The sequence below is a fragment of the Aedes albopictus genome, chromosome 3, assembly GCF_035046485.1.
Source record: "Aedes albopictus strain Foshan chromosome 3, AalbF5, whole genome shotgun sequence".
Taxonomy (NCBI): Eukaryota; Metazoa; Arthropoda; class Insecta; order Diptera; family Culicidae; genus Aedes; species Aedes albopictus.
The window spans coordinates 254,046,206-254,074,071 of record NC_085138.1 but is presented as its reverse complement, the minus strand read 5'-3'; the positions used below and the strand labels follow the sequence as shown (position 1 = coordinate 254,074,071).

General features: G+C 42.6%; 1 protein-coding gene and 1 long non-coding RNA gene across 3 annotated transcripts in view; one reads left to right on the top strand and one right to left on the bottom strand.

The window, feature by feature from the left end:
* The window catches only part of LOC109424411 (zinc finger protein jing homolog), a 515,341-nt gene that overhangs the window by 93,892 nt on the left and 393,583 nt on the right, over positions 1-27,866 (bottom strand). The window lies entirely within an intron of this gene.
* LOC134291884 (uncharacterized) lies at positions 3,366-7,123 on the top strand. The gene is made up of 3 exons (XR_009999325.1): positions 3,366-6,644; positions 6,715-6,780; positions 6,839-7,123. It is a non-coding gene; the product is annotated as an uncharacterized LOC134291884 (long non-coding RNA).

The following is a 27,866-nucleotide window of genomic DNA, read 5'->3' as shown; positions in this document are numbered from 1 at the left end:
GTGATCCTGCAACATAAATCTATGCAACCAAAAAGTGAACTCTAGTCAAACTCAACAGTTTGGATGGCCTAGCTCATCTGAACAAATATCTTCCTTCCTCATTTGCCATTTCAATATTTAACCATTTTAAGATGTTAGGCTAAGCGCACTAGCGTATACGTACTATAGTTTATGTTCTGTGAGCCTGTCTGGGTCATATTGACCTCAACATCCCACTAGGGTTTAGGGAATCAAAATAAAGCGGTTAACAGAACAAAATAAATCAATTTAATGTCCAACCTGAAAAGATCATCGACCGGACTGGAATCGTCTGTTATCAATTCTACTAAGAAAACTTCCCTGTGGGTGAATGTGTGGGTTCTTTTGTAAACATTATTCTAATGCTGTAGGTTCCGATTGTTGTCTGGAATATTTTTGTTTTCACTATTGTCATGATTATGAAAGTAAAACATGTCAAGCCAATGAAATCAAAACAAGGGATGATTGATTCTTTCGATTTATGCATTGTGGCACCTTCTTCTTCTTATTTCTGGCGAGCCGACACCGTTCGGCATCAGCTCTAGTTTATCGTCCGCCTATTTCTGGTACTAAGCCTAAACACGGACGGTCAGGGAGACATCCACACACACCTGACACCCTACATATCGAACCCATCAACACATGGGCCGGGACCTACGGCTTTACTTCCTATCCGAGGGAAGGCGTGATCAGATATTTTTGTCTCAGAAATACCGACGGCGTCGACTAGGATTGAACCTAGACCGACTGGGGTGAGAGGCAACCACGCTTACCACTACACCACCGACGCCGCTATTGTGGCACCTAAAGGTTCGTATATTCCAAAACTTCAAGCATTGCAACGTATGCATCCAGCACCTATGCACAAACCCATGGAATGCACACTACTTCGAAGTTGCTTTTGGGTATGTATGAGTATTCTGTGGGGTAAGTTGCACCCAACATCATCAGGGCCAAGCTCTTTATTGACCGGATGTTGAGCTGCTCAGAGAGCCGCCGCCGGCAGACACACACTCACACGCGGTTGGAATGATGGGACGATGGAAGCGCAGGGGAAGGGAAATTGGGGCCAACATGGTCCTCCAAACTAAACTTGCAGTTAGAGTTAGAGTTGACTAGCCAGCCAATGCAGTGCAGTGGAGCCAAAGAGTCAGAGTTATCAGCACAGGTTACACCTAGCTAGCATAGCACGTCTCCTACAAACGTTCGCTTCTCTATGAGCGGGAACAAACTGGCGACGGCCACAACGAGCGAACAACACTATGAGGTTAAATGAATAATATATGTAATGGACTTTTCGGAGTAAACATGGCCAGCCAGAGTTAGCCGGAGTAGTGTTCAGCTATAATAGTACACACTTCACCGGAATGCCACATGCCGTTTGAGCCAAGCTCCGGTGACGACGACGACGACAACGGTGACGGCGAAGGGATGTTTGCACTATCGCCCGCCTGACTTCGTCCGTTGCACGTAGGAGTGACATGACTAATTGCTGGTTAAAATTCAACAAAGTTTTGTTGGGGAGTTTCAAGTTTATTATTTCTTTGAGTTTATGGCGTAATTATTTGAATTATCGTTAGGGGAATTAGGGGTAATATGAACACCCTAATAAAACTGAATCAACAGTTCCATGCCACTACACTCGCTTCGTGGCTGCAATCTTCCATCCACGGCCGCGTCCCACGTTTGCTAGATCATTCTGCATCTGGTCTACCCATCTATGTAGCACGCTTCCCTCCAAATCTTCTGGTACCATCCGGTTCTTTTACGAACACTCGCTTTACAAAGTTGTTGCCCGGCATTCTCACAACAAGCCATGTCCATCGTAGCCTTCCAGCTTTTGCCATCTTCCGGATGCTAGGTTTGCCGAAGAGTGCAGCGTTTTGTACATGGCGCATTTGGTGCTAGGCTGAATCTTTTTCGACCGTAGATTCTTGTGGCCCGACTTTCACTGCTGATGCGCCTTCGTATTTCACGGCTAACGTTGTTGTCTGCCGTTAACCCTCGAGTGATCGCGCTGTTGTATTTTGTATAACACGTTTTCAAAATTAATGCTTATTCAAATTTTACCAAGAAAAACACATTCCGAACACTGTTATATTGTCATGTACTTTATTATTGTGCATTAACATTAACTGGTAGGTGATTTTAGTAGATTCATCATGTTCTTCAATGATATTCACTTCGTTAGTGGATCATCATTTGGGTTTTGACGCCATAATGGTTGTCTTCGTGGAGTCTGTTGAATAATAGTTGCTCAGTACATAATTATCAAGTTAACCCTGAGAAAATGTAAAAACCAAAAACCGACTTATCCTTTTGCACAGTCTTATTTTTGATTGTCCCAAAACTAAACAAAACTAGATTTTTTTTTTGCGACGTTGCTGCATACTAGAGAACTTCAAATGGCGGAACCTTTGACAGTCCTTTTACTAGCGGCAGAAGGTATACAATCTGATCAGTAAAACCAAGCAGTATGTTCGGCAGTAAATTGATGTCCATTCAGTAACAAGTTCGTGTTTAACGAACGCTTCGGTACAAACAAATAGCTTTATAGCATAGCATAGCCGACCGTACACATCCTGGGGTGGCTGTCGATAGAGACGTTTAATGCGCCAGAAAAGTTGCATGGGACTTGACAAACCTTTCATTTAACGAACTCTCGACACCTGGCCAGGTCTTACGATCAGCGGGGATGGGAAGGAAATGTTGATTAGATATCTACTCAGAACACGTCCATGAACTTGGCCCACTTCATAGATATCTGGAGTTGGAAATTGGATAGAATTTAATGGGGTGCTTTCCTTGGCGAAAAAGCGTATTACAAATTGTCATGGTTTAATCATTTAGGGTAGAAGCTTCAGTTTTGGCCAGTCCGGAGTTTTGGCCATAGTGCGGTATTGAGCCTGTTGCGATCTAAATCGGCGTAAATTTATTTTTTACTTGTAGATCCTAATACAATATGATGATTACAGCTGTGAAAACCACACATTTTGATTAAAAAATGGAAGAAAAAAAATATTTCCTTAAAAAATCTGCTCCCATATATCTATTTTGGCCAGGGTGCTTCTAATTTGGCCACTCCCATAAGAAATACACGTGATTGGCCAAAATAGAAACCAAATTTAAGAATATGGCCAAAACTGCGGCAGAGCTTCTATTTTGGCCAGTGCCACTTTTAATACAAAAATCAAGTATTGGCATGATTTCTGCATTTTTCCTTCAAAATATAGATTGAAACCTTTCTTTTGACGCATTGGTTGTTTTCATAGGATTATTGGTTATTTTTATAAAAATGATTTCCCTTAGACTGGCCAAAACCGGTGCTCGCACCCTACCTGGTTATCACTGAAAAAGTAAACATTAGCATTAAGCAAGTCGCATAAATTTCGCACGTAGTACAGCCCTAGACCACAGTTATGAGGATTGCCTCCTTCCCGTCGGATACCAAAACACAAACATTGGAGACTAATCTCTGACTTCTCGACAAGATTGACGCAATCCTCCAACAGTCTAGAGTTGTCCTGGCCTCGTCCTTGCGACTGCTGAGGAATATGAAAGCATGGTTAGTTAGACACCTTAAAAAGATGTAGAAAGTTCTACGACCTCTCAGGCCTAGGTATCGAGGGGATGTGGGTGTTGTTCTAGGTGTTGTTAGTGGAAGGGTACTCCAAAGTATGCGGTTAGGCAACGTTCAAGCACACCATTATTAGACTGCTTAGTTATCTGCCCAATACGTCCTGGTTTCCTCGTCATCGGCATTTATTTGAATTACCTACTTGATTTTTCGGTTGAGAATCTGAAATATTGGATAATATTAACATTGACGTCGAATAAGCTACATATTAGTGATACGCTCGCCACAGTTTATATTTTTACAATATTACTTGTATCATACAATAAATTTACCTGAATCCTGCTGAAATAAAACGTTGATTAGCAGCAAAATTGAAACAAAAATATTACATAAACATCAAAAAAGTGCATTCAACTTTGAGCTTGGAGTATTTGTAAACTACTGCCTGATTATTTCAGGCAGGAAAATTTCAAGATCAAAATTTTATTTGGTAGATCTTACGCCGCAACACACCATTCTAAGGTGATCTACCCACGTTACGGGTTACTTCGGTACAAACAAATTGCTTTATACAGTAAAAAACTTGTTACTGGAGTTTCGTCAATCATTTTGCTGTTGTCGTTAAAAGAGAGGTAAAATAGCCGAATGAACAGCAATTAGATAAAATTGACGAAGTTATCCGCAATTGAAAGTTACCGAACATCGAGGATGGGATTACGTGTGTGTAGCATTGAAAAGAAATGTTTTATTGTTTCCAGGTAGTTTTGGATTTCCATCAGCAAAAAGTTAGTGTAAACAACACGGGAGTATAATTAGAACTTCTTAATATATCCTTCTTTACTACTACATTTTCTATCTTTTGTTATTTATATACACTCCCGATCAAAAGTTTGGGGTCGGTCACCCCCTCAAAAACATGTCATTTTTTTAGGCTCATATCTCCGCCAATTTGCGTCCGATTTCAAAACCCTAGGTTTCATTCAAAAGATAATAAATCAAAGAAACTTTGAACATGATTTAAAAGAAACTTTTTCGTAAAGTTTTGTATGTAAACTTAATCCAATGTTGCAAAATTTTCTAAAAAATGAATATAAACTTAGGGCGGTGTCGCTGGAAATTGGGTCGACCAAATTTTAAGATGAGAGCGGCTATATGACCCATTTTCTATTAGCTTTCAACTGGTTTTTACAGAACTTAGCTAAAAAATCTAGAAAAAAAGTTATTTGGTAAATTCATGTCATGTCATCGACCAAAAGTTTGGGGTCACCCCTCAATATGATGTATCGGCCAAAAGTTTGCAGTCACTTTCGTAAAACATGGAAAAGTGATTTGGTGATATCTTCGTCATCTATAGTTCAATTTTAATTATTTTTGGCTCATTTCAAAAATAATTAACTAAATTTACGTTTGATGTCTTTAACTTAACGTATTTAACGATTTTTGTGTATGAAAATGTTATGTAAAGTTAACACATTTCACCACACTTCAAAAAATGAGGCAACTTTACGTTAAGTTTTAGTATGTAAATTTCAACAAATATGTGTGGTTCAATGTCTATGCAGTAAGTATCATTCATTTTGTTTCAAATAAGCCAAGAAGAATTAAAATTGAATGAAAGATGACAAAGATATCAACAAATCACCTTTCCATGTTTTACGATAGTGACCCCAAACTTTTGGTCGATGACATCAAGGATTAATTTACTTAATAACTTTTTTTTCTAGATTTTTTAGCTAAGTTCTGTAAAAAGCAGTTGAAAGCTAATAGAAAATGGGTCATATTACCGCTCTTATCTTAAAATTTTGTCAACCCAATTTCCAGCGACCCTGCCGTAAGTTTATATTTTTTTTTTTAGAAAATTTGGCAACTTTGGGTAAAGTTTTCATACAATTTTTTTTGAAAAATTTCTTTTAAATCATGTTTAAAGTTTCTTTGACTTATAATCTTTTGAATGAGATATGGGGGTTTGAAGTCGGACGCAAATTGGCGAAGATATGGGCCTAAAAAAATGACATGTTTTTGAGGGGATGACCCCAAACTTTGGATCGGGAGTGTATTTTGTATTTTGACATTTTGACCTATTGCCAAATAAAGCCAGTATCCGCAATAATCGGGACACAGAAGTACGGCTGTAGCTCTGTAATGAATCGGTATAAGTGACCAAATAAATGACTGAGAACTCTTTGGTGTATGTTTATTGTGTTTATTGTGCAAAATTTCATAAAAATCGATGCATTACTTTTAACTGTATATGAAAAACAAACAGACGTGGTTTTAAGCACTTTGTACAATCATGACCAATTTTCATTCGCATTATAGATGATTATTTTACGCTACAGTTCAAAGTTCTATTAAGATATTTATGAAATTTTGTTAGTAGCTATGATACTTATATACACACTTTTTTGCAAAATTTCATCAACTTTGATCGATTGGTTTGAAAGCTACTGGTGTTGATAGGGCTGAGTGTTAGTAAAATTTTTTCGTGTTTTTCATGTGCGCTGTTTGCCTATTTATAAAATTTGAATTTCTCTGCCAATTTTCATGAAATTTTCACATAGGGTAGCTGATTATGTGTCTTTTACATATGTCTGCAAAATTTGATGATTATTGGTATAGTACTTTCAATAGTATAATCGGTACAATAAATGTGACGGCGAACAGGTCTAACTTCCAAATAGCTATACGCATGTTTTACATCGGACCGGCTGAACTGACAACGATGATTGACAAACGAGAACAATGTAGCTACCGAATCATAAGCTAGTGGTTGGTCGTGTGTATGCAAACGTGTAAGCACTGCAATATCGAAAATTCTTTATTATTATTAATTGAACTCGTTATCTACGGGTAGTTTTGGTGAATTATTATATTATTTTTCCATAGTGTACTCGTGAGGTATAGTTTAAAACGCTAAAACTTCGAACAATTTGTTATCGTCATCTACCGTTTCTCTACAGTTTCTCACACGTGCAGTTATTGAATCACCAATCTCATAGGACAGATATACTCTAAAATACAATTTATCTTACACGATCAAGCAAATACTGTAAGTGAAACGCACATACATAAATGAACTACAAATAAGCATGCACTGTATTAAATTATACCCTAAACAGTTAAAACTTAACCTAGAAGCTACCAGCTACGAGAGGGATTCAGGTGAAGTTCAGTACTGAAGATTTGTAAGTAATCATATCTATTCATGCATTAATTGTAAAACTAACTAAAAATATATTCCAGTTAAAGTTGCCCTGAAACTACTGCGTTTGTGGTTCCGCCGCTAGAAAATTCAGTGAGAACATTCTTTAAAAATCTTCATCGATTCCTCCAGCATGGCTACTTCGAAAGTGAACGATCCACAGGAGCAGCGAAACTGCGTGAACTGCAACCGCCCCGACCACATCGAAGACATGGTGGCGTGCGATGATTGTAGTGCCTGGTATCATTACGGCTGCGCTGATGTTGACTTCCCAGTCAACCAGTCATCGTATAAGATGTTGTATAAGATGTTAAAGTGGAGGCGATATGCATACATTTCACATGCGCCTAAATGGAGGCATGCACACATATGGCCTCCACTTTATCATCTTATGCAACATCTTATACAATGACTGGTTGTCTGGGTTTACCGTCAAGGACCAGTCGTGGACATGTCACCCCTGTAGACTCATTCCGAAAGCTACTATGTCGGCGAGCGTAGGAGCCGGTGCAAATCTGATCGTTCCCTCCGGAGCGACGAAGAAGACGAAGAAACCAGCCGGCAGCAAAGCAAGTACTTCAAAATCGAAAAAAAACCAATGCCAGTAAAACCGTAAGTGTATCGTCTAGTGCAAGGGCCCGGCTCGCCTTAGAACTAGAAGTTTTGAACGAACAGCAGCAATTAGAGGAGCTAGAGTTAGAAGAGGAAAAGCAGATTCGAGCTAGACAGATTATCCAGGAGAAGTCGATTAAAGATCGCGAGTTAGAGATAGAAGCTAAGAAGTTAGCAGAAGAAAAGGCGTTTCTGGAAAAGAAGACCGCTGAGGAGCTTAAGTTTCGCAGGGATCAAATGGCGATAAAGAAACGGTCTTTGGAAGAGAAAGCTAAGCTTATTCGCGAACAGTCACTGCGCGGAAGTAGTCGAGGGTCGAGCGTCAGTCAAAGTGAATCTGTGTTGGGTGAAAAAGTGAACAAGTGGTTAGCGACTACAGAACGACCGGCTACAAGGGATCCAACCAACCTGGAATTAGTGAGTTCTCTCAATAAATTGCAGTTAGCGCAACAAAGTGATGAACAACGAGTCACAAACATCGGAGTCAAACTGAGTGGCCAATACAATTCAGCGGAAGTTCATCCGGATCTGAACGATTTCGCCGAACAGGTCAACGATTCGCAGCCTAAGACAATTTGCGACAGCGCGAGGGGTATGGAGAGAAATAATGAGAAAACGCTACATTTCTCCAAACAAACGTATCCGCAGTTACACCGAGATGGAACAGAAAACGAAAACTCTTCTATAGTGGACCAAATAGCCGAGCAGGGTCCTACGAATCGTCAACTAGCCGCCCGGCAGGTCATGGGAAAGGATCTTCCAGCATTCTCGGGCAACCCTGAAGAGTGGCCAATATGGATTAGTAATTTCGAAAGATCAACGGCGACGTGTGGATTCTCTCAAGATGAAAACCTCATCCGATTACAACGTTGCCTCAAAGGACCAGCACTGGAAATGGTCCGCGGGAGGCTTTTGACACCAGCTAGTGTACCACACGTGATCAAGACTTTACAGTTGCGCTATGGTCGGCCCGAAACCTTGATTCGCGCCCTCACCGAAAGGATTCGGCATCTCCCACCGCCGAAAATGGATAATGTGGAGAGCATCATCGACTTTGGAATGGCCGTCGACAATCTCGTGGAACATCTAAAGACTGCAAAACAATACGCGCATCTGATGAACCCTTCTCTCCTTCACGATCTGGTCGGCAAGCTGCCGATGGACTACAGAATGAAATGGGCAGCCTATAAAGGTGCTAGGGCGGACGCTGATTTGCGAACCTTCGGAACGTTTATGAACTCCATCGTAGAACTAGCATTCGACGTAGCGGACGATAATCCAGTGAGCAAATCATCGAAATCATATCAGAAACCAAAGGATCGTGGTTTCGTACAGGCTCATTTAGAAACATCCAATGTGGGGGAAAATACGCCTTTCAGTAGGGGAAGTCAAGTGGAAAAATCTAATAGGAAGATATGCGTTGCGAGTGGAATGGAAGGTCATCGTGTGTACGATTGTGAGCAGTTCAGATCATTGAACGTCGACGAAAGGATCAAGATTGTCAACCAAAACTCACTATGCAGAACCTGCTTGAATCAGCATGGTAGATGGCCTTGTAGGACTTGGCAAGGTTGTGGAATTTCTGGCTGTCGACTGCGGCACCATACACTGCTGCATTCATCGTCACAGGTCACTTCGGTGGCGGTTTCTACTAGCCATTTAAACCAAAAGCAGTCTACTGATGGTCCTTTGTTTAGAATATTGCCAGTTACGCTTTGTGGACCAAACGGGAAGGTCGAACTATTTGCGTTCATTGATGAAGGTTCTCAACTCACCCTCCTCGAGGATGACGTCGCTTCAAAACTTGGAATTTCTGGACCATGTGAGCCACTGCAGTTGCTATGGACAGGGAATGTTACACGCAGTGAATCCAAATCTCAGCGGCTTCTGGTGGACATCGCTGGGTCACGAGTAAGCCATCAATTCAAGCTTGTCGACGCTCGTACCGTCGGAAAATTGATGCTGCCGAAACAATCATTAAACTACCGAGACCTTGCGGCAAGATATCCTCATCTGCGTGGGCTACCAATAAACGAATACGAGGAAGTGGTGCCCAAGCTGCTGATTGGTCTTGACAATCTGAAACTCACAATACCATTGAAGATACGTGAAGGAGGTTGGAGTCAGCCAATAGCAGCCAAATGCCGTCTTGGGTGGAGTATCTACGGATGTTCACCTAGCGAGGTGGGACCGGTCACTTGTGGGTTTCACATTGGAGGATGGACCAATCAAGAGCAGGAACTGAACCAGCTTGTTCGGAGCTATGTGGCGTTGGATAATTCTGGTATAATATCACCAACAGCTCACTTAGAGTCCGACGAAGAACGACGCGCACGTGAGATATTAGAAGCCACAACTAGAAGAACATCCACCGGATTCGAAACTGGTCTGCTCTGGAAGACGGATAATGTTCAACTGCCAAACAGCTATGGAATGGCTTACCGACGGCTTCGGAGTCTAGAAAAGAAGCTCTGCGATAACGAACACCTTTACGAACATGTGCGGGCGATTATACTAGATTACGTTGCAAAACAGTATGCGCACGAAGCCACGGAACACGAGCTCACAAGCACTAAGCCAGAGAAATGTTGGTACTTGCCTCTCGGGATAGTCGTCAACCCAAGAAAGAGCAAAGTTCGACTGATCATGGATGCGAGAGCGAGTGTGGAGGGTGTGTCCCTCAACTCCTTTATGCTAAAAGGCCCAGATATGTTAACGTCGCTGCCAGCGGTTCTCAGCAACTTCCGGATGTTCCAGTATGCTCTAGCTGCTGACATAAAGGAAATGTTCCATCGAATCAAGATACGAGAAGAAGATCGACAGTTTCAAAGATTTCTTTGGCGTGATCAAACTAACGTTGAACCGACAATATTTGTGATGGACGTTGCGATATTTGGGTCCAAATGTTCTCCGAGTTTTAAAAAAGACACAGACACGTTTAATGCTTCCAGTGAGCTATTTGCTCTTTGAAGGAAACACGACACTAGACAACGGACTAGCATGCAACGCCCAGTGGCACAACTGAAAACTTTTCCTGACAGCTGCGGCGGGAATCGAACCCGCGCTCCTTAGCACGATGCGACTAAAGGCTTGGTGACCTTAGCCGCACGACCACGAGTTCGGCCCAATATGTGAAAAATCGCAACGCACAAGATTTCGCCGATGAATATCCAAAAGCAGCCGATGCTATCGTTCGCCATCATTACGTCGACGATTACCTGGACAGTTTCGGGACAGAAGAAGAAGCAATAACAGTTGGTCGACAAGTGAAGGAAATCCACGAAAGAGGCGGATTTGAAATACGGAATTTCCTGTCCAACACGATTCATCGTCAATATAGACACGCCAATCGAGAAACAATTATCAACGAAATGAAACAACGTTACCAAATACCAAAAATGCGTGCATTAGTTGCAAAGGTGGCGAAAGACTGCATGTGGTGTCGCGTACGAAGAACGGTACCGAAGACACCCGAAATGGCTCCGTTGCCAAAAGTACGTCTCACCCCGTTTGTACGCCCTTTTACGTATGTCGGGCTTGATTACTTTGGTCCAGTGCTGACGAAACAAGGCAGAAGCTATGTCAAGAGATGGATTGCGTTGTTTACGTGTCTGAGCATTCGCGCAGTCCACATGGAGGTTGTACACACTCTCTCGACGGATTCCTGCATTTTAGCGATTCGAAGGTTCGTTACACGTCGCGGGGCTCCAGCTGAGATATATAGCGACAATGGCACAAACTTCCATGGAGCTAACAACAAACTGCAGCAGCAGATCGCAGAGCGTAACCAGACCCTAGCCTCAGTCTTCACCAACACCAATACGAAGTGGTCCTTCAATCCACCTGGAGCTCCTCACATGGGCGGAGTGTGGGAGCGAATGGTACGATCCGTAAAAGCTGCCATAGGGACGTTTCTTGAAGCTGCTAGGAAACCCGACGACAAAACATTGGAAACGATTATCATTGAAGCCGAAGGAATCATCAATTCGCGACCACTGACGTATATCCCCCTAGAATCCGCCGATCAAGAATCGCTTACCCCCAATCATTTTTTGCTGGGAAGTTCCAGTGGTGTGAAGCAACTATCGGTATTGCCAACGGAGTATCGGACGAGCCTGAGAAGCAGTTGGAAGTTGGCTCAATATTTGGCCGACGAATTTTGGAGAAGATGGCTTAAAGAATACTTGCCAGTAATATCACGTCGGTCCAAATGGTTCGAAAATGTGAAGGACATTGCTGTTGGGGATCTAGTGCTTGTCGTGGACGAAACTGTTCGAAACCAGTGGACAAGAGGACGCATTGAGAAGGTAGTGCCTGGCGCTGACGGAAGGATTCGTCAAGCATGGGTACGGATAGCCAAAGGATTACATCGTCGTCCGACGGTGAATTTGGCGCTGCTCGACGTCGCGGAGGATGGTGAACCTGACCTTGAACATGGTAGTTGTTCACGGGAGGAGGAATGTGACGGCGAACAGGTCTAACTTCCAAATAGCTATACGCATGTTTTACATCGGACCGGCTGAACTGACAACGATGATTGACAAACGAGAACAATGTAGCTACCGAATCATAAGCTAGTGGTTGGTTATGTGTATGCAAACGTGTAAGCACTGCAATATCGAAAATTCTTTATTATTATTAATTGAACTCGTTATCTACGGGTAGTTTTGGTGAATTATTATATTATTTTTCCATAGTGTACTCGTGAGGTATAGTTTAAAACGCTAAAACTTCGAACAATTTGTTATCGTCATCTACCGTTTCTCTACAGTTTCTCACACGTGCAGTTATTGAATCACCAATCTCATAGGACAGATATACTCTAAAATACAATTTATCTTACACGATCAAGCAAATACTGTAAGTGAAACGCACATACATAAATGAACTACAAATAAGCATGCACTATATTAAATTATACCCTAAACAGTTAAAACTTAACCTAGAAGCTACCAGCTACGAGAGGGATTCAGGTGAAGTTCAGTACTGAAGATTTGTAAGTAATCATATCTATTCATGCATTAATTGTAAAACTAACTAAAAATATATTCCAGTTAAAGTTGCCCTGAAACTACTGCGTTTGTGGTTCCGCCGCTAGAAAATTCAGTGAGAACAATAAAGGGTTCTGACTAATTGCTGTCTGAGGGGCTAAAATCACGTTCAGTCCCAAAACATGTTTCAACTATAAAACATCAATTTTCTTGAAATTTTGCCTATGCAACAAATGTAAATTGAGAGGATTGTGTTCAAAATTTCATCCATTTCCTTTGCCAAATTCAAAAGTTACAGCACTGAGAAGCAAAACTAGGGGCTATACAAAATTCAATGGCGCTCATTCTGCTCTTTCATTGCTACAACAAAAAGTACTGCACCGATTCACATGAAATTTTGTAGGTGAAATGAACACATTTTATGATGTTATTATGCCAAATTTGAATAATTCTAATGTATCTATTGCAGAGTTACAGCTGTATTTCTGTGTCCCGATTATTGCGGATACAGGCTTTATTCATATTGTAATGTGCCACGGGGTCAAACATTTTGCCCAAGAATTTCTTCCCGTCGCCCCTCTGTGCCATTGGAACGTTCCTATGTCGTCGGACGACGACGTGACTATCGGAGATGTGGACTGAGTAGGGAAACGGGTTTGAGTCGACTCGATACATACCTACTGGGTGGAAGAGAAGACGGCGGCGGGAGACTGACAAGTTGAAGATCATCGCGCATGCGTGTTTTACAGTTGCACTTTATGTTACGATACGATACCACCAGCCAGCCAGTCGTTCATCTGTAAAAGGTACCTCTCTGTCCATACACACGTGCATTTGTATACCGCTGGCTGTATCGAGTATTACACATGGTGTAAGCTATGTTTAGCATGGGAAGCTTTTCGGCTTAGTGCCGACGCGACGGGGAGGAAGGCTTCCACACCGGGCCAGACCAGGTCAAGCGGGGGAACAGTTGTTACAGCAGCATTAGAAGCGGCAGGAACTGAGCAGCTTTTCACTTTCGGTTCGTGGAACAGCACGCTGCTGGCTGGCTCTGGCTGGTTGTGAATATGTATAACTAGTCGCTGCTACTTGTGTGTAGTGAGAATCATCGCTGTTTAGACTAGAGGTGTGTCCGAGCTTAAACGGTCGATGTAATGCAATCGCTTCGACACGGTGTTATGAATAGATAATTATTGTGCAATTAGTTAGTCGATGGCAAGTGGAATGAGGTTGACATGGTTTCCCGATAATTCCCGTCAATGAAGGCTTGAAAGCACCTGATATGTTAAATATCACGTTTCCCATTGACATTTGAACAAGTACTTCACGTTCTTTCAATGGACTTACCTTTCATGAATTTCCTACTCGGGAAGTTGAGAACTTCTGTTGTAAAGTTATTACATGGAAGAGACAAAATCCCGCGTGGCATACATAGGTACCAATCAACGAACTTGAGTTGTGTGAAGTAAGACACCGCTCGGTAACCTGAGCTCACTTAAATCCATTAACGTCAATAATCTTTGCCGTACCGCGCCGCAGCTTCATACATTCCCGCACACGCACAAAAGCACCGTCGTCGTCGAGCCGATCCGTCGTCGTAAGATGACTGGTAATGGGATAAACCTCAACCCAATTTCCATATTTGCTCGTCGCGGCGATGTGCCACAGGGGTGAATGATTGCGCCAGCTCGGTCGGTGTCATTGCTTCACCTTCCACCGTACTTCCTTCCTCCTGTACTGCGGCTTGATTTGACTCACATTAACGGCAAGATCAGAGCCATTGGCGCCGACCTGTACTTATAAGCTAACCCATGATCGGCGTTGTTTCCGGGGGTGTCCCCAACAGTAGTGTGTAATCTCGGGTCGAAGAGAATAGCGAGCTCCAGGAACAAAATCTAGATACATTTTTGTTTCATCTAGAATCCCCGTGCCCAGTTATGCTTCCAAACTTATCCTGTTCAAATCAAATTTTTGTCTTGAGTATGACGAAAATAAAAGCACATTACTGATGAGGAACCCCCGAAAAACTGTGGCCACTCAATATGCACGCGCAGCCAGAGGCATGTTTCGAGCAAGGACATAAGTCGTGGTTGCGTAAAAGCTCTGACAGGTGCAAACTCTGCGGAAAGTACGAAGTCCCAAGTAACCAAAAGTTCAGATAAAAGGGTACTTAATAAGCTAAGCAGCTTGTTCGAGGTTGCTCATTACCCAAGCAACACGACTTGTTTCAAAGCCAGTACCAGCAACATCAGTGCAATTTATTCACTGTTCTAATTAAGGACAACACAACACAATTGTTTCTTTGGAACGCAAAAAGCGCAAATTTTAAATCGTTATGCAACATGAGCCAGGGGGAATGATAAAAAAATGAAAAAAATATATTCAGACTCGAACCATGGACACCAGGAGTATTAACCACTCACCTTACATACTACACCAGAAGCTCTGTGAAAGATTTGCTGCTCAATGCACCATAAAAGCTACTGAAGTTACGCGTTACTTCATTGTACCGTCTTTGCCACAAGTTAGAAAGCTGTCAAAATGAAAAGTCGCGCAAGTTTTCCGCAACACATTTGGAACCTAATCTGAACAAACAAACCAGAGTAAGATGTTTCATGTGTGTTACATAACACATTTAATGCAAGCTGACTGTATTGCCACTTGTGAGGAATATGTAAGCTCCGCCACCATAAATCGATGTTAAATACGATGTTATTTGTAATTCCCATGAAACAAAGCTGCAACTTAACGATATTCGGAGTTTAAATGCAACTCAACTGACAAGATGGAAGTTGCGTGCGCTTTTATTGCTACTCTTTTAGACCAAAGCATAGAAAACCACATTTTGGATGATGTTGCAGGTGCTGCTTGGGTAGGCTTTTAAGCAGCTTCATTTTTAAGTAATTTTTGAACTTGAAAGTTCACTTAAGCACGCTGGATAGCCTTCTAAGCAGCATGTGGCAGAACTTTGACAAAATTCATGCAGAAACAAAAATGTGTTTTCCAGAATCACAACCCTGTTGGTGGGTTGTGATTCATGCTGGAAATTGCTTCTGGTAGTTATATTTTCACACATGTTGCTGCTATGTAGATTTGAACTGGATCCTCCTGCGTGATAGCCTGCTGACCAGGGTTGTTAACGTTGATCAACGATTAACGCCGTTAACGTTAACTTTCATCCAAATCAACGTCAACGGCGGTGCGTTGATTTTCTTGGTGATCAACGTTAACGTTAACGGGTTGCGTTGAATCAACGTCAACGGGTGCCGTTAACCGAATCGTTAATTACCTGCTGTATATTTTTTTCTATTCTGAGGTTAATCTTATGGTTTCTAGATTAGATGCCAGTACGTGCATCCGTAAGGTCCGCAATTATTATTACAGCAGTTTCTGAAAGCCGATGGGGTTTCCATTTTGCATTTTAACATTACTCCACCATCTTTATACTAGAACAGGCGAACAGACGATCCAAGCGTATCGCTTACTGGTATCAGAATCTCAAGCGTGAGCGTACACCACGTGTAGGAGGCTATTTTTGATCACAGCAAGCATGCATATGCCAAACGTCAGTGTCGTGTGAAGCAATTTCCTTATCAGTTTTGCCCAGGAGTAGATTTGATCGCTCACAAAACGGATGACCAATACAAGATTTTTTTTTAAATCAATAGAACTCTGAATTACAGAAAAGAATTCCATATTTCCTAAAGTTTAAAACGGATGACTTCATAATGATGAGATTTTACCGGAAGCCAGAAATTCAAGACACGAAATTTTTCATGGCTGAATCCCAAGCTGAATCCTCAAGGTAACAACCAACGAGTGCTAATAACCATGAAAAACGTCAACATTATGTATTAGGGGGATTCACTTAACAGCGTAAATAAACCACTGATTATTTATTATCCTGATTAAACGTCGCGATCGCGAAAGATGCACTGGGTTTATGATATATCTCAGACTCAGCGGTTGAATTTGCCGTTGGCCTAAAACAGAATGAATCACATATCGAACTTTGGCCGAAGAAGTCATTTCTCCCATTTCAAGTTGTTTTTTTTTTTAGTTCATTCAAATTTACCCAATGGATGTCTAATATGCTTCATGGAAGACAAAATCCGCTATAATGTCATAAAATGACTCGTTACCCATGGAATGGCGCCCACATTAGTGGACTAATAACTCTTTGCGTACTAGGCACGGTTCCAATACGTCGCTTAAAGAGTTGCCACACATAATGTTGGGTTAGCTAATGGAAGACGGGAGTTGTGGTTTTGATCGAAATGAATGCATTATTTGACTCTTTTGAAGTGAATTTAGACTGGACATATAATGAAGATTATCCATCTCTTTTTGGCCAATGTTAGCTCGGCTAATAATTGTTTTAAAGTTTGAGAAGTTTTTACTCAAACCTGATTTATGAAAATTACAACTGCTACTCACATGATTAACGCAAAATTAACGGAGTCGTTGACGTTAAATCAACGCTCTGCGTTAACGTTACCGTTGATCAACGCGCCTGAAAAATCAACGCGAAATTCGTTAATCGTTACAATTAACGTTAACGAATTAACGAAACGGCGTTAATCGTTGATTAACGTTAACAACCCTGCTGCTGACTTACCGCTGCGCTGCTGAAAACACTTGACAAAGTCAAGCTAACTTCACTACTGTACAAATGTGCAAAACTAGCTGCCGACAGAAAATCGGTTCAAGTCAGGCTTTACCTGCTGTTCTCTCAATCGCAACTGTAGTACTGTGGTAGAGCGCAGGATTCTCACGCAGCGGCTATCGGTTCAAATCCGATGGGCGCAACTTTTTTTTTTGCTCAAGCCTAGTATTCATTGATTTAATAAATTCATATTTGTCGTTCATTCGTGTATGCTTAAACAGTTGTTTTCTGTAAAAGCAATAAAATTAATCTTCATTGACACACAATGCTACTGAACTGAACTTCTATGAACTTGAAAGTTCCGACAAAGTTCCGAGTAGCATCTTAAGCAGCTTTAAAGTTCCGCGAAGTTCAGATAAAGTTTCGAATGGAACTTTCTGGCTGCTTAAGAGGCTAACAATGAGCCTTGCCGGAACTTGTGACCGAAGTTCCAACAAGGCTCATCGTTAGCCTTTTAAGCAGCCAGAAAGTTCCATTTGGAACTTTTTCTGAACTTCGCGGAACTTGAAAGTGCATTTTGTCATGGGAAGCGGAACTTTTGGTTACTTGGGGAAAGACCACATCGCCAGGGAGTGCATCTCGGCACCTAAATACCTGATTTGCACGGCGAACAAGGGTCACACGAGGGGCGGGCCTAAATGTCCAAGCACGTGAGGAGGTCGAACCAACCAACCATAATGCAGGTTACACAGATAAACCTGAACTACTGTGAAGCCGCACAACAGTAGCTGTGGCAGTCAGTCTCGGAGTCAAGTATAGGAATCGCCCTTCTATCAGACCCATACGCCACTCTTCCGATAACGGCGACTGGGTAGCGGATAAGGCCAAGCTAGCGGCGGTCGTTTTCCGATCCAAGAAATAACTTCCACGTCGCACGAGGGCTTCGCAATAGCGAAGATCAACGGGGTGTACAACGGCAATTGTTATGCTCCCTCCAGGTGGCCAATAAACCAGTCCTCGTCTATGCTGGATTCGCTATCAAGCGCACTAGTGGGGTTGAGTCTCGTGGTCATCGGTGGAGACTTCAACGCCTGGACGATTGAGTGAAGTAGCCGCCTGACTAACGCGAGAGGCTGGGCTCTACTGAACGTGGATGTCGCGAACGTAGGCGACAAAAAAAAACCTACAGTAGAAACGGTGCAGAGCCCATAATTGATGTGACCTTCGGGAGCCCATGTCTAAACCATAGCTTGAACTGGAGAGTCGACGATGGATGGTTCAGTGACCATTTGGCGATTATATACAGGGTGGAGTACGGAAAAAGACAGGAAGCAGCCGAAGGTCATCGATCATCATCGAGGATGACTGACCTTGTGCTTCAATAAGCAGGCATTTGTGGAGCGATTGATATGGGGAGGTAACACCAACAATCTATCCAGCGATGATCTAGTCGTATCTCTAAGCCGTGCATGTGACGCCGCAATGACTAGGCGATCTCTACCCAGAAATGAACGCAAACCGGTATACTGGTGGTCAGAGATGGCATTTCACCGTAGCGATTCACTGCGGCCTCAGTTTATCGACCACACTGGGGATAGGAACATTTTTCACCACACCAAGAAGCCAGTTTCTCTTGTTTTGGGTGGTACACGCAGAACTCGATGTACACAGCGCAACGAGTAACTTTCACGCAGCGACCGAAAAGACAAAAGAATTTTCACGCAGATTTGTGTAACACTGGATCAACACAAAAAATGTGCTGATCCGGTGTTACACAAATCTGCGTGAAAATTCTTTTGTCTTTTCGGTCGCTGCGTGAAAGTTACTCGTGTGCTGTGTTGTTTCATTTAAGGGTGTAGGTAGACCAAGCGCTAGTGAGTGCTCTTGCTCGTCCGCCTTGGATCGAGTGTGGCTCACTCTTTCGCGCGCATCGCTCTCCGGCGCTCTCCCGTGTTTTCACCCAGCAGTCACCGAATTATCACCATGGTGTCGCCGGGGCGAGAACTCTCCGGTGTTTCACCGCAGCGCGCACTCTGGCGCAAAAACCTCACTGGAGCGCGCGCCCGGGTGATTTTTTACACTTTCACCGAAGAGAATTTTAAATCGCTCTCGCCGCACTGTTGTGTGGCCTAGTGCTCAGGTAGCTAAGAGATTTATTTCTACCCACCAAGCTTGCGCGCATCCGAATCGCAGTGGTGGATTCACATATAAGAGAAGGGCTCCTGTTCAGATGCACAGCGTGAGTGGTGTATTTACTATTTCTCTTTCCCACACTGAGGATATGGACATCTCTGCTGGTGGTGTCCAGAAATCGCTGAACTCCGTGCATCCTGCCTAAGAGCTAGAAGGAAAATGCAATGAGCTCGCACCGATGAGGGTAGAATGGAACGAAGTGAGGCCGGCTACACTGGCACTGAACAAAGAAATTAAGGCATGCAAGCGGGCGTGCTTCGAAAATCACTGCCAGACAGCCAACACTGCCCCATCGGGTGATGCCTACAGAGTAGTCATGGCCAAAACGAAGAGCGCGTCAGCACCCCCGAACGCTCCCAAGAGATACTGCAGAAGATCTTGGAAACGCTGTTCCTGGGCCACGATACAAGACCATGAGCCCCCATTCCCCATGGCCACACCGGCAGTTCCGGGTCATTTGGCCGAACGCCATTTGGCCGAATGCCGTTTGGCCGAACGCCATTTGGCCGAAAGGGTCATTTGGCCGAATGCCATTTGGCGGAATGCCATTTGGCCGAAAATAAATGATGAACTTAAGTGACCATGTCACTATTCCTCGCATAAGCATAACTCGAAAGAACAGCCTATGATTCCAAGAAGGAAAAATCTTTGATAAAATATTGACAGGTTCAACGCCAATTCATCCCTGAATACCAAAACTAGAAAGAATAGCCTATGATTAAAAGAAGGAAATATTTCTGATGATCATTATGGTAGTTGGAATGTCAAAAACTTCCTCTGAATTCTTTTGAACATAATTCGGCCAAACGGCCATTCGGCCAGATGGCATTCGGCTAAATGGCGTTCGGCCAAACGGCATTCGGCCAAACGGCGTTCGGCCAAATGGCCGGACACCCACACCGGCCATATCGAGGTCACCCCGATGACGAATGACGAACTTATTGCAATAGAAAAATCGCTTAAGGCTTCGGAAACGGACGGTATCCCGACAGTGGCCATCAAGACGGCCATCGAGGCTAGCCCTGACATGTTCAGAATGGCTATGTAGATGTGCCTAGACAGAGGCAAATTTCTGGAGAATTGGAAAAGGCAAAGGTTCTACTGCCCAAACCCGGGAAGCCACCTGGTGACCCGTCGGCGTACATACCTGTCTGCCTTCTGGACAACGCCGGAAAACTGTTGGAACGGATCATTCTGTCGAAGTTGATGGTCTATACCGGGAAACCCGATGACTCTGGCCTCTGGGATAACCAGTTCGGCTTCCGGAGAGACGGAGGGTTTGGCGACCATAGGAATGGTTTAGTGGGTACGAGGAGAGAGTAGTCCTGGATTTTACTTTTGTTGTAGAAGACGGCCTGTCAGGCCTACACTACCCTAACCTTCTGTTAGGGTGTCTGTTGAGCAGATTAGAAGGAAAAAAAAGGTCGATCGACGGTGGACGCTATTAGGGCTGTTACCAAAACGGCCGAGATAGCGCTCCAAAAGAAACGAACAAGAATCCGTAAAGAATGCGTTCAACAGCATCAGCCAGGCCGCCATCGAGTGCGCCATACAACACCTGGGAATCCCGGTTAGCTGATGCCGGTTAGTGGAGAGCTGCTTCCAAATAGGGTACTAATCTATAACACCGAGGAAGACGAGAGGAGCTACTTGATCACCACGAGGGTACTTCAGTGGTCCAGTACTATGGAACGCGGCTTATGATGGCATATTGAGGCTCAAACTTCCACCGGTCGTAAAGCTGATAGGCTTTGCCGATGATATTGTCATCATGGTATAGGGCGAGTCGATAGAAGAAGTGGAACTAACAGCAACGTCAGCAATTGGCATAGTGTAGGACTGGATGCGGTCGAGACAGTTGGCACTCGCGTCCCACAAAATGTTAACAACTGAATGTCTGAACAACAGGCAGTGGCACCACAGGCGGGTGTACTCTAAGCGCTCACTGAAGCAATTGGGGGTCATGATCGACGATAAGCTGAAATTCGGAAGCCACGTGGAATATGGCTCCAAAAGGGTAAGCATGGCGATAGTGGCATTGTCAAAGATAATGTCAAATAGCTCGACAATAGTCTCGAGTAAGCGTAAGCTGCTCGCGACAGTAGCGGTCTCCATACTACGGTATGGCGCCGCTGCTTGGTCGAATGTGCTAGTGGTTAATTGAAACATGAAGAGACTCGAGAGTACCCACAGGCCTGATGTGCCTTAGGATGGTCAGCGCATACCGCACGGTCTCAAAGGATGTGGTATGTTTGCCAGAGGGTATGATGCCCATAGCATTAGTGGTGTCAAAGAACGAAAAGTGCGTCGAGCGACGCGGCATAAGAGGCGCGAGATGGATCACCAGAAAATCGTCTATGTTGAAGTGGCAGAGGACACAGTTTCTGTCAGGCCATGGATGCTTTAGGTGGTATCTGCACAGATTCGGACACGCAGGCTGCCCCGCATGTCCGGAGTGTGCAGACTGTGACAAGACCGCGGAGCACGTACTCTTTGAATACTCACGCTTCGTGGAGCAAAGGTCGAGTATGTAGGAGATGTGCGGTAGAGATATCACTACTGACATAATTATTGAAATGGAGGGTACCGGGGCAGACAAGTGGGAATCCGTTACTTCCACGGATTTCGAATCGTACTTGATCTACAGAGAAAATGGCAGGCCGACCAACAGCAAGTTGAGTTGGCCCCCCTCCCCATCCGGAAGCTTGAGCCTATAGTACTAGCCAGGACACAAGCTCCCAAGGAAGAGAGGACAACTTAAGGCAACACTATTAAATAAACGCCCAATTTGTAATAGGGTGCGATGCAAATGCCCATCATACCCAGTACAGATATTAATAAAAGAGGTGAGGATCTCCAGAATTACATTTCATCTAATAACATAAACATATGCAATAAAGGAAATTCTCCAACTTTTGTTAATGCTTGACAGGAAATTTTAGATCTAACGCTTTGCAGCTATCTGCTATCAGATAAGAGCGCGAACTGGCATGTTTCTGATGAGGAAACATTGTCAGATCACAAACATATCAGGTTCGATTATAAACCCGGATCAAATTTAATTGAAAGCTATAGAAACCCAAAGAAAACTAACTAGGAACTCTACAGCTTTTATTTAATGACTGGAAATTCATATAAGGGTGAGAAGATCTTGTCTGTTTAACAGTTGGAAAATGCATCTGATGAGATTATTGATAAAATGCCCAATCCGACAGAGGTCATCCAACAGGGATGTCCCTTGGTGGGATGATAAGCTGGCAGATCTGAGGAAGAAATCTAGACGTTTTTTTTTTTACTTTTCATTTATTTAAAAGACTCATGCGCACTAGGCATAACGGAGTCGATTATCCATATACAATTAATTACAAGTTAATTAATTCGGAGCATCTTTGTTTAGGGTGATCGTTGCCTCCACAGTTTCGACAAGTCCGTGTTTGAGCGAAATAGGAAACATACGTTGTTTCCTCGGACACAGTAATGTATGAAGGAATGGGTTGAGTCAGCTTCATACGTACGACACGTACGCCGTTGCTGAGGCCTGGGAAGTAATTTCTCCAAACGTCGTTTCGCAAGGAAATCACTTCGCCATACTGTTGCATGTGGCTAATGATTGTATGGGCTTCGATCTCCTCCGAAAGGTCGTGCAGACGGACGTCAACAGCGCAGCTATCGACGTATATCGGCAATGGAACTGCGAGCTGTTTCCCCTTGCAGGTCATAAAATGTTTGAGATGGTGATTTGACGCTATTCTGGCAGCCACCTCTTCACTATGCATGGTCATGTATATGACATGCCGCACGTTATGAACTTGGATGCTCTTCACTAGCGTCATGTCGAGCTCCAATTCACGATCCAAAAATTGTTTCACATCGGCGATGCTAGGACGCCTCGGAAGAACAGATGTATCTAACACAATGCAATTACTTCTCGTAACCGGCATGATTAAAGAACAAAAGAAACTTAGAGTAAACCGAACGCGTGTTGTTCCGTTGGGTGATGGATAGCAACTGAAATCTAGACGGTTGTTCAATAGAGCAAAAGTTACATCTGATTGGGTTCAGTATAAACAAGCCCTTACGGAATACAACAGAGGGTTGAGGCTAGCCAAAGGACTGGAGACGAATATGTGAAGACATCAATAACTCTCCTAAATACGGCTGCAAGGCTTCATAAAGTCCTTTCGAAAGACCATGCAAGTGGTCTTGAAAGTCTTAAAAAAGAAGATGGCAGTTTTACTGTTGATTCTTCTGAGACATTGGAAGTAATGATGAGATCTCACTTCCTAGGGTCGATTCCTTATTCGGATGAAGAACAGGACTCAGATAAGGCAAGACATGCGTTGTCGATCAATGCCTATCAAAAAGCTGGTGAAATCTTCATACCGTCGAGGGTCGAATGGGCATTAAGTTCTTTTCAACCTTTCAAATCTGCCGGGAAAGATGGTACTTTCCCAGCTTTACTTTTTTTTCTGTTCGGGTGAGCCACTGCGACCAATATTTAGATCTTTTGTGGCATTACCCGTATCCTTAGTATTTAGTGCATGTCGTACTACTCCATTGTCATTGAGAGGCAATGAAGCATCGATTTCTGTACACCCAACTAACAATTGCAAGTCACAAACAAGCAAGCTTGCTGAATTGTTGCTTAATAATGGTAATGATAGCTGAACTAAAATTATGCTCTACACATTACTGTTTAAATGATTTTTCAATTGAGAAAATAGTAAATGTTCGGCTTTCCTCATCGGTATCAACAATGATAAATTAAAACACTTTTCAAAAGTTTAACAAGAAATTTATTCGACAAGCATTGATTCCTTAACGACATAGTTTAACAAAACATTTGTCTGCATCTTATTAAGCTGATGTATCGATAAGCATATGCTCCTGAACAATGTGCTTTTCACTTGTCAAATAAACGCCTTCAGCCCGTCATAGTTTGACTCGGAACTTTATTCGGATTATGGAATAAATCATGGCTAAAACTGTTTAGACAACCAAGTTATCAATGAACCAAAATTTTAAACGAATCACATAAAATAAAACGGAATAGAATTATGTAGTTTAACATTGAGTGCCAAGAGACGTAATCAACGTAAAAATGAGGCATTTATTTATTATTATTAGTCTGTAACAAGATATCTTGTACCTTGATTATTATTATTTTTTTATCTCCCGCAGCAGTTCGATTGTACGAGACGCTTGGATCGATGCGATTGACATTTCAGTGCTGTCGTGTTTACTGAATATTGTTCCCACAGTCACCTAGATAACCAAACAGCATTCAGAAATCGACACATTTCAAGTATACCTAAACATCCTTATGAACTATTTATTGAACATAATGTCAAGATTCCATGACAAAAGCATAAATAAAAAAATTCTTAACGGATCTTCGACTGAGCATGAGTAGATTACCTGAACAGATGCTGTGAATGCACCATGTCCAAGACCATACCGCATCACATATTGTCAGACATTTTTAAAGATCGATATTTATTAATAAAAATAAAAAAACATATCGCAATTAGTTCGTCTGGAAACAATATCTTCAATAAGGACCAACACTTTTTGGCCGCATTCGATACAAGTTTTCTCACCGTTCGATAAAAATAATGACAGCGAAATCAGAATGGAAAACACGTGTTTTGAGTTGAACAGCGGTTGAAGTATAAGGCATTGTTCAGTTGATTACCACTGCTGTGCTAATTCACCACTGCTGAACACAAGTTCAGGAGTGATCATTATTGAGCCATGGGAAGATTATGTTATGCTTTAGGTGCTGCATCTCACCATCTCTAGGATGGCGCAGATAGGAAGGCATGCGGCTGGCAATCGACAGGTCTCGAGTTCTAATCCGGATTTAGGTAATTTTATATGTAATTCTTATTTCATAATAGGTGTTCTCAACATGAGAGCAAATAATTACTCTCGTGAGAGTTCAAAATTTTTGCATTTTATTTATTTTCAGTCATTTTTGCCAAAGCTTAATAACAACTTTCTTGTACATTTGTAAAACGCTTTGAAAAACAAAAAAATAAGTTGGTGCACAACATGATGCTTTATAACTTCTCCAAATTTGTGTGAACAAAACCCGAACATAGGTTGTACGTGAAAATAATTCAAATGTTATTCAACATCATGCTGAATTAATTCGTCATAATGGTGCCTGTTAAATGAGTGATTGTTAGTTGGGCAGTTCCTGTTTAACCCAGAGGTGCAAGAAATCGATTGCGATGAAAACGTCCCGTTATTATAGAGATTTAAATCCCAGTGAAAGAGCGCCCCTAATCAAACACAATCTATTTGAATTATGAGAATAACAAAACGGTGGTACTGATATTTATCCATGCATCGGAACTCTAGCCCCATCCATGTCTTGCTTCTAGTTTAGTCCCAGGACAACAGAGAAAAACCCGGGACTTTAGGCTAGTTGCAAAACTCTGTAAAATTAGAGAATGTGTTCTGCAATAAGAATGCAGAGTGAGTCCTTAAATTACCAGAACTTAACAGTCCTTGATGTGTTTTACGCAATTGGATACGTAAAGCATGTTTGCTTTCCTAACATCAAGTGTAGTCTCGGGTGGGCAAAGTCCGATTCTTTAGCTATCAGCAAGGCAGAATAAATGCAATTTCAGAAACTGTCACCAGTTACAAGGACTTTGTACCATGAATCCATATTAACCTAACTTGACAAACCGGATATCACTAGGGTTCGGTTTGGTAGATCTTGAACCGTAACGCAACACATAAAGGCGATCTACCTACGTTACGGGCTCCGTTAAAGATCGAGCATATTTTAAACCCCCTCAACCATTCATCCATCAGCACGGATAGCCTGACACCTTGGATTGGGGTTCCCTGTTTAGTGGACTTTTACCCCCGTAAAAGGGTGTCCGTAGTGTTATTCTTAGCCAATTGAGACAACCGCTACCGGCACTACACAGCTATCTAGGCTGATCGGAAAAATAAGTTAACATTGATGATTAACTTCTAAACGAGCCCGTTCAGCCACCCAGCTTTACTTCAGCATGGTAGAGGCGATTTGTCAGCTCTTAACCGAAATATTCAGAGCCAGTATTACTTTAGCTTACACACCTAAGGCGTGGCGTAAGGTTCGCGTTGTTTTTCTCCCAAAAGCTGGCAAACGGGACAAAACAACTCCAAAAGCCTTCAGACCCACAAGCCTTTCATGTGTTCTGTTAAAGACCATGGAGAAAATAGTGGATGACTTTGTCAAGTCTACCAGCTTAGTAGAAATGCCTCTAAGCAAATTTCACTTTGCTTATCAAACAGGCAAATCTACCAAAACGGCGCTACAGTCGCTAGTCAGCAAAATTAAGAAATCGTTTCAAGCCAAGGAAATAGCCGTGGTTGCTTTTCTCGACATTGAAGGAGCATGCAATAACGCATCCTACAGCTCAATTCGTTCTGCAATGGAAGCAAGGGGCTTGGATAAATGCATTATTGAATGGATATTAACGATGCTTAGAGATCGAGAGATCTCTTCCGTTCTTGGAGGTGCGCAACTATCAGTAAGATCTGTGAAGGGCTGTCCTCAAGTAGGAGTACTATCGCCCCTATTGTGGTCTTTGGTAGTGGACGAACTCCTTAAAAAACTCATCAATCAAGGCTTTGAGGTTATTGGATACGCAGATGATGTAGCTATTCTGATACGTGGAAAATATAACGACACGATATCTAGCCGGCTTCAATCTGCGTTGAATGTTCAAATGGTGCCGAGAGCAGGGATTAAACGTAAACCTTTCAAAAACTGTAATTAAACCTTTTACTAGATGGTTAAAAATAAATCTTGCTGAACCTTTTTTAGATGGAGTTCAAATTCAATTCTCAGAAGAAGTTAAACATCTTGGGGTAACTTTGGACAAAAGACTGAATTGCAATTCTCATTTAAACAATGTTTTAACCATGGGTACCAATGCCCTTTGGGTCTGCATCAAAGCCTTAGGAAAAAACCTGGGGTCTTAGACCTAACAGGATTCACTGGATTTATGCTGCAATAGTCCGGCCTAAGATTACTTATGCTTCACCTGTTTGGTGGCCCAAAACAAATGAGGTAACCTCTCAAAAGAAGCTAAGTAAGCTACAAATACTTGCTTGTATATCTATGACAGGAGCAATGAAAAGCACCTCATCAGCTGCTATGGATGCCCTTCTCAATATACTGCCATTGCATCAATTTGTTAAACTACAAGCGGCAAATGTGCCCTGCAGTTTATACGTTACAATAAAATCCTAGACCGAGATCTTGTTGGTCATTTGAGGATCATCAAATGTATAAGAACATGAAAACAGTAGAAGATTGGACGATAACGAAGACCAACTATGATGTTTCCTTCAAAGTGGTGAAACCATATCGCTATGTTTGGGATGCTGGTGGGCCAAGTTTACGTCCAGGTTCTATAGTATTTTATACTGATGGGTCCAAGATGGGAGAAAATACTGGAGCTAGTGTTTTTGGCCCTGATATCAGTAAGGCTATACCAATGGGATGCAGTCCCACAGTATTTCAAGCGGAAGTTCTAGCCATTCTAGAGTGTGTCAACATTTTTCTGAAAAGAAATCATAGGTTTGCAAAGATCTGTATTTTTTTCGGACAGTCAGGCGGCTCTAAATGCGCTAAAAGCTTTCACTTGCCAACATTGG